The sequence below is a fragment of the Anopheles funestus genome (assembly GCF_943734845.2).
Source record: "Anopheles funestus chromosome X unlocalized genomic scaffold, idAnoFuneDA-416_04 X_unloc_66, whole genome shotgun sequence".
NCBI classification, from domain to species: Eukaryota; Metazoa; Arthropoda; class Insecta; order Diptera; family Culicidae; genus Anopheles; species Anopheles funestus.
In genome coordinates, this window is record NW_026045194.1 from 130,001 (window position 1) to 138,697 (window position 8,697).

General features: G+C 48.7%; 1 non-coding gene across 1 annotated transcript; it reads right to left on the bottom strand.

Moving 5' to 3' along the window:
- Positions 1-598: 598 nt before the first annotated feature.
- On the bottom strand, positions 599-756 carry LOC125773957 (5.8S ribosomal RNA). The gene has a single exon (XR_007420495.1). It is a non-coding gene; the product is annotated as a 5.8S ribosomal RNA (ribosomal RNA).
- Between the last annotated feature and the right edge of the window lie 7,941 nt (positions 757-8,697).

The window sequence follows — 8,697 nt, forward strand, 5'->3', positions numbered from 1 at the left end:
TTTTTGAATCAACGATGGCCCCCCCGAGCACGTTGTCCGAATATCACTCCAATAAGGACAACGAGTTCCGCTCGGCATCGTTTTGATTCGATCTCTCAACAACAACTCCCGGTCGACTTGGTCGACTTGGACCCACGATGTCTCCCCCCGAGCATGTCGAGCCAACTGCACCACTATTGTATTGGACAACATGTTCCCCTCGGGCATCGATGGGTTAATCATGCACCACTATTATAAAACCCTTTGACGTTTTCCCCCAAGCACGTTGATCCAGTATTACGACGGATACGGTCAACGAAATCTTGGACATCAAAGAGGTTTTCGATTGAATTTCCCCATGTTTCACAACGTACTCTTAGCGGTATCCTACGATACGTCTCACTCTATTTGTGTGTGTGCGCGTTTACGTGCGTGCGATTTATGCGGTTCACCCCTTTACTTTCAGCGCCCTGCGGTCCCAACAAAGGTCCCGAGCACGCCATTATGCACAGTGTGGAAGCGTGTTTCCCCCACGACACTAGACGGGCTGCTCGCCATAGTGTTCTATTGTGGCACGCTCCACCCTGAAGTTTGGTTTGTTGTATATCAAGGAATTGATAGGCACTCAAGAATGTGTGCATCGGCCGGGTTTAATCGTCCGACGCGCAATATGCGTTCAACTTATCGGTGTTCATGTGTCCTGCAGTTCACATTGTGACGCGCATTTAGCTGCGGTCTTCATCGATCCATGAGCCGAGTGATCCCCTGCCTAGGGTTTTATAGTAAGGTTCCCAATGTAACACAATCCCGGTGGTACGTCCAAAGACTAACTTTCTGACTAAGTTGTCTTTATTACCCAATAGTCCCAGGCCTTGTGACTTGTGGCTCATGTCTACGCCCATGGCCACCATTCGCTAAGATAGTTTTGAAGTCACTTTGAAGGCCCAGGAACAACTCTCTTAGCACATCGGTTAACCTGACGCCGCAGTCAACTCATGTGCTTGGATCGGATCGAGCTATTGAGTATTGGGCCTGCATACTCGCTCATCCGTATCCTTTGCGTACCGCCCCATGGCCCTTGTATGTCTGCACCACAGTTCCTGTTCGTTCCGTGCCTATGGCCGGATACGTATTGCACATCGGTATACCTGTCGCTACTCAGGCAACTCGTGTGCGTGGATTGGATCGAGAACATGGTGTGTGCCCCATGTTATAATTGATAGTCCATATCCACTTTATAGGTTAAAGTCATAAGTTGTGATTGCACAACCATTCTTCATAAGAGTTTAATCACTCTTCAACTAACTTTCGTTCTGGTGTCTTGGTATCAAATCGCGTAAGACACAAGATTCTACTGGCCAAATAGAATCTAGCACATTGGTTAACCTGGCGCCGCAGTCAACTCATGTGCTTGGATCGGATCGAGCTATTGAGTATTGGGCCTGCATACTCGCTCATCCGTATCCTTTGCGTACCGCCCCATGGCCCCGTCCTTAGAGTTAATTACTAGTAGGCTTAACTCTTTGTATGTCTGCACCACAGTTCCCGTTCGTTCCGTGCCGTGGCCGGATACGTATTGCACATCGGTATACCTGTCGCTACTCAGGCAACTCGTGTGCGTGGATTGGATCGAGCTCATGGGGTGTGTAGAGATTCCATGTTATAATTGCAAGTCCATATCCACTTTATAGGTTAAAGTCATAAGTTGTGATTGCACAACCATACTTCATAAGAGTTTAATAACTCTTCAACTAACTTTCGTTCTGGTGTCTTGGTATCAAATCGCATAAGACACAAGATTCTACTGGCCAAATAGAATCTAGCACATTGGTTAACCTGGCGCCGCAGTCAACTCATGTGCTTGGATCGGATCGAGCTATTGAGTATTGGGCCTGCATACTCGCTCATCCGTATCCTTTGCGTACCGCCCCATGGCCCCGTCCTTAGAGTTAATGACTAATAGGCTTAACTCTTTGTATGTCTGCACCACAGTTCCCGTTCGTTCCGTGCCGTGGCCGGATACGTATTGCACAACAGTAGATACCATCACCTGACGTATCTAACACACCACTATTGTAACTCGTCGTCGAAGGACCTTTCAAGTGCCTGATGGCCAGGGGAGCTCTTACACGGCACGGAGACACAGTGATGCTCGCCCATCACAGTGTACAACGATCGAGTTTGCTTAAGTGTCTGGGTACCTACACACCAGACACAATGCAATGGCCACGGATCCACACAAGGCACATCACATGCAGAAAGCTTCACCAGATTATGACACATACCACACTCTTGTAACTCGTCGTCGAAGGGGCGTTCAAAGTGCCTTACGGCTAGGGGAGATCTAGCACGGCACGGAGACACAGTGATGGTTGCCCATCAAAGTGTACAACGATCGAGTTTGCTTTCCGCGCAAGCGTTCTAAGTGTCTGGGTACCTACACACCAGACACAATGCAATGGCCACGGATCCACACAAGGCACATCACATGCAGAAAGCTTCACCAGATTCTGACACATACCACACTCTTGTAACTCGTCGTCGAAGGGGCGTTCAAAGTGCCTTACGGCTAGGGGGGATCTAGCACGGCACGGAGACACAGTGATGGTCACCCATCAAAGTGTACAACGATCGAGTTTGCTTTCCGCGCAAGCGTTCTAAGTGTCTGGGTATCTAAGCACCAGACACAATGCAATGGCCACGGATCCACACAAGGCACATCACATGCAGAAAGCTTCACCAGATTCTGACACATACCACACACATGCAACTCGTCGTCGAAGGGGCGTTCAAGTGCCTTACGGCTAGGGGAGATCTAGCTCGGCACGGGGACACAGTGATGGTCACCCATCAAAGTGTACAACGAACGAGTTGGCTTTCAACAAATTCTGACACATAGCAAGCGAGCGACCGAGCTACACCGAAGGCAGCCCATGGTTGGTCACTCGCGGACGATCATCAGTAATGATCCTTCCGCAGGTTCACCTACGGAAACCTTGTTACGACTTTTACTTCCTCTAAATCATCAAGTTCGGTCAACTTCAGCCATGCCAGCTGCAGCTCACGAAGGAACCGCGGAAGGTAAGCCTCCAGAAACCTCACTAAATAATCCATCGGTAGTAGCGACGGGCGGTGTGTACAAAGGGCAGGGACGTAATCAGCACTAGCTAATGACTAGTGCTTACTAGAAATTCCAGGTTCATGGGGACCGTTGCAGTCCCCAATCCCGACTAGATGGGCATTTTAGTGATTTCCCGTTCCTCTCGGAATGGGGGCGCCTATTGGCGAGAACACGCTGCGACCCACATTGTAGCACGCGTGCAGCCCAGAACATCTAAGGGCATCACGGACCTGTTATCGCTCATTCTCAGCTTGCTAAACACAAGTTGTCCCGCTAAGCAGGGCAAACGTAGCCGACGACCGCCCGTGAAGGCGCCGCCCGGCTGTAACGTCAGGTGCGCCCGGAGGCGCACTGCTGACAGCGTTCTAGTTAGCATGTTTGAGTCACGTTCGTTATCGGAATTAACCAGACAAATCATTCCACGAACTAAGAACGGCCATGCACCACTACCCTTAAATTTGAGAAAGAGCTATCAATCTGTCTTACCTCGATAAGTTTGGACCTGGTAAATTTTCCCGTGTTGAGTCAAATTAAGCCGCAAGCTCCACTTCTTGTGGTGCCCTTCCGTCAATTCCTTTAAGTTTCAACTTTGCAACCATACTTCCCCCGGAACCCGATTTTGGTTTCCCGGAAGCGACTGAGAGCACCGAATAGGGGTAGCGTCTCCCAATTGCTAATTGGCATCGTTTACGGTTAGAACTAGGGCGGTATCTAATCGCCTTCGATCCTCTAACTTTCGTTCTTGATTAAAGAAAGCATCCATGGCAAACGCTTTCGCTTCAGTTGGTCCTACGACGGTCTACGAATTTCACCTCTCGCGCCGTAATACCAATGCCCCCAACTACTTCTGTTAATCATTACCTCTAGGTTTCTGACAAACCAACGAAATCGTATAAACCGAGGTCATATTCCATTATTCCATGCAAGATTATTCTCGGCCAACGCCAACCCCACGGGGGGGCCGGACGCTTTGTCTTAGCCTGCTTTGAGCACTCTAATTTGTTCAAGGTAAATGTGAGTATCTTGAGCACCATGAGGAGCCCGTGCCGGAGTTAACCGGTAGCACGGTACTCGTTCACAGAGTAACGCCCAAGTACACCATTGTGAGTCGCAGCCGTGAGCGCGCGCACGAACGGCCCCGGCGTGTAACCGGGCGCCCGTGGCGGTCACGTGTCTGGACGGGCAATCAACTTCGAACGTTTTAACCGCAACAACTTTAATATACGCTAGTGGAGCTGGAATTACCGCGGCTGCTGGCACCAGACTTGCCCTCCACTTGATCCTTGTTGAAGGATTTATACTCAACTCATTCCAATTATGGACCATCGTTAGAGAGGTCCATATTGGTATTTCTCGTCACTACCTCCCCGTACTGGGATTGGGTAATTTACGCGCCTGCTGCCTTCCTTGGATGTGGTAGCCATTTCTCAGGCTCCCTCTCCGGAATCGAACCCTGATTCCCCGTTACCCGTCGCAACCATGGTAGTCCTCTACACTACCATCAATAGTTGATAGGGCAGACATTTGAAAGATCTGTCGTCAGTCGACAAGCGACCATACGATCTGCGTCCTTATCCAGACTTCAACTCAAGCCGCCCGGAGGCGATTGGTTTAACTAATAAGTGCACCAGTTCAGCTACCCGCGAGGGCAACAGTCCCGGCATGTTGCATGTATTAGCTCTGGATTTTCCACAGTTATCCAAGTAACTAGTGGTAGGATGATCTTGTGAATTATAGCTGTTATACTGAGCCTTATGCGGTTTCACATTCATTTATGTTTGTACTTAGACATGCATGGCTTAACCTTTGAGACAAGCGTATATTACTGGTAGGATCAACCAGAATTCGTTCCACTACAGACACACACTCGCTTAGTGGGAAATAAATTTCCACACAACTCTCTCTCTCTAGAACCATATGGAATGGCTCTTTGGTGTTGGGTAAGGCACCAATTTGTTGGGGTGTAACGGTCACCACCAACTTTAAGTTTGTTAGGGCACAACGGAAACCACTAACTAAACTTTAGGAAACTAAATTTCCTCACACATTATCTCTCACCATATTAGCACTAGGTGCTATCCACGATTGTACAACGTTTCAACTCTTGAATCGACCGTAGGGCCGCGGAATTGCTTCCGGGCCCCTATTCTCGCTATTAATTGTTCATCTCTTTCAATACATCGAGTTCGTTCCATTGGGTAGTTCGCATGGCGAACGTTTTGATGCAGCCCCCTGGGGGACCACGGCACTTTACACCGGGTATGGTGTATGCGCAACCTACAGATAACAATAAACCCCTTATACGTGTGTAAACCGATGTTGGGCTGCTCAACATCTTTCATGGTTACATCACTTGCACCAGAACCCACGGTGCCGATTTGGTAATATGTTGTACATTTACTCTCAAGATGTACGCTTCGGCCCCTTATTCAGGGGCTCAAGCTATTACCAGCAAGAACAATCCTCATCCAGACTTGAACTCGAAACACCCGGAGGCGAACGGTTTAACTAATAAGTGCACCAGTCTTGAATCCATGCGTCGGTGGAAACAATGCCGGCGTGTTGCATGTATTAGCTCTGAACTTAGCGAGTGATTGCCTTGCAGCTGTCATACTGAGCGTAGAGCGTGATTATCGCTCACTTGAACCATGTTGAATGGCTCTTTGGTGTAGGGTAAGGCACCAATTTGTTGGGGCGTAACGGTCACCACCAACTTAAGACTTGCTTATAGGTATTTCAACGTTTTCAACTCTTAAATCGACCGTGTTTCATTATCATCTCTTCTTCTTATTAAATGCATAGAGTTCGTTCCATTGGGTAGTTCGCGTGGCGAACGGTTTGATGCAGCCCCCCGGGGGGGACCACGGCACTTTACACCGGGCATGGTGTATGCGCAACCTACAGATCACCAATATATTTGTGATCGATAATGCACACTTCTTACACGACTGACCAGTCGACAGCGCTGCCTTCCTATTATGCGTGTGTAAACCGATGTTGGGCTGCTCAACATCTTTCACGGTTACATCACTTGCACCCGAACCCATGGTGCCGATTTGGTAATATGTTGTACATGGTCTCAAGATGTACGCTTCGACCCCTTATTCAGGGGCTCAAGCTATTACCAGCAAGATCAATCCTCATCCAGACTTGAACTCGAAACACCCGGAGGCGAACGGTTTAACTAATAAGTGCACCAGTCTTGAATCCATGCGTCGGTGGAAACAATGCCGGCATGTTGCATGTATTAGCTCTGAACTTAGCGAGTGATTGCCTTGCAGCTGTCGAACTGAGCGTAGAGCGTGATTATCGCTCACTTGAAAGGGTCAAGCCCTTTCGAGTCGTCCGGTTTTTACGCCAGACGACTCGGTTCACCATCTTTCGGGATACAAGTTGACTAAGTGGTACCACTACACTTATCAACTTTCGATTTGGTAATCCTCATCCAGCTTCCTTTCTGGAGGTCCCGAGGATTACCAATTGGGCTGTCATACTGAGCTCATATATTGGAGATCGATAATGCACACTTCTTACACGACTGACCAGTCGACAGCGCTGCCTTCCTATTATGCGTGTGTAAACCGATGTTGGGCTGCTCAACATCTTTCACGGTTACATCACTTGCACCAGAACCCACGGTGCCGATTTGGTAATATGTTGTACATTTACTCAAGATGTACGCTTCGGCCCCTTATTCAGGGGCTCAAGCTATTACCAGCAAGAACAATCCTCATCCAGACTTGAACTCGAAACACCCGGAGGCGAACGGTTTAACTAATAAGTGCACCAGTCTTGAATCCATGCGTCGGTGGAAACAATGCCGGCGTGTTGCATGTATTAGCTCTGAACTTAGCGAGTGATTGCCTTGCAGCTGTCATACTGAGCGTAGAGCGTGATTATCGCTCACTTGAACCATGTTGAATGGCTCTTTGGTGTAGGGTAAGGCACCAATTTGTTGGGGCGTAACGGTCACCACCAACTTAAGACTTGCTTATAGGTATTTCAACGTTTTCAACTCTTAAATCGACCGTGTTTCATTATCATCTCTTCTTCTTATTAAATGCATAGAGTTCGTTCCATTGGGTAGTTCGCGTGGCGAACGGTTTGATGCAGCCCCCCGGGGGGGACCACGGCACTTTACACCGGGCATGGTGTATGCGCAACCTACAGATCACCAATATATTTGTGATCGATAATGCACACTTCTTACACGACTGACCAGTCGACAGCGCTGCCTTCCTATTATGCGTGTGTAAACCGATGTTGGGCTGCTCAACATCTTTCACGGTTACATCACTTGCACCCGAACCCATGGTGCCGATTTGGTAATATGTTGTACATGGTCTCAAGATGTACGCTTCGACCCCTTATTCAGGGGCTCAAGCTATTACCAGCAAGATCAATCCTCATCCAGACTTGAACTCGAAACACCCGGAGGCGAACGGTTTAACTAATAAGTGCACCAGTCTTGAATCCATGCGTCGGTGGAAACAATGCCGGCATGTTGCATGTATTAGCTCTGAACATAGCGAGTGATTGCCTTGTAGCTGTCGAACTGAGCGTAGAATGTGATTATCGCTCACTTGAAAGGGTCAAGCCCTTTCGAGTCGTCCGGTTTTTACGCCAGACGACTCGGTTCACCATCTTTCGGGAAGGGACCGTCTCGGTCGCAAGCTGCTCCGGTCCCCAAACAACCTGCGACAAATGATAGGAAATGCCGACATCAATACGTGTTCAGTTTGGTTTATCGCTCATAGGTCTTTTTGACCATCGATCCCTGATTATAACTCTCAATTAAACAGTCAGGAGAGTAAGGCATGCCCATCGATATCTCATCGACAGGCGATACCGCAAGAACGGCCAACGACACATCAGGTGATCGATTATTGCTACGACTTTTGCTTAATCGTTTCCACTCCTTAGAGAAAGAAACCCCCGGGGACCGTCTCGGTCGCAAGCTGCTCCGGTCCCTAAACAACCTGCGACAAATGATAGGAAATGCCGACATCAATATGTGTTCAGTTTGGTTTATCGCTCATTGGTCTGTTTGACCATCGATCCCTGATTAAACTCTCAGTAATCCAGTCGGGAGAGTAAGGCATGCCCATCGATATCTCATCGACAGGCGATACCGCTTGAACGGCCAACGACACATCAGAGGATCGTATCTTGCTACAACTTTTGCTTAATCGTTTCTTCTCCTTGGAGAAAGAAACCCCCGGGGACCGTCTCGGCCGCAAGCTGCTCCGGTCCCTAAACAACCTGCGGCATCAAATGATAGGAAATGCCGACATCAATACGTGTTCAGTTTGGTTTATCGCTCATTGGTCTTGTTTGACCATCGATCCCTGATTAATACTCTCAATTAGAAGGTCGGTAGAGTAAGGCATGCCCATCGATATCTCATCGACAGGCGATACCGCATGAACGGCCAACGACACATCAGAGGATCGTATCTTGCTACAACTCTTGCTTAATAGTTTCCACTCCTTGGAGAAAGAAACCCCCGGGGACCGTCTCGGCCGCAAGTTGCTCCGGTCCCTAAACAACCTGCGGCATCAAATGATAGGAAAAGCCGACATCAATACGTGTTCAGT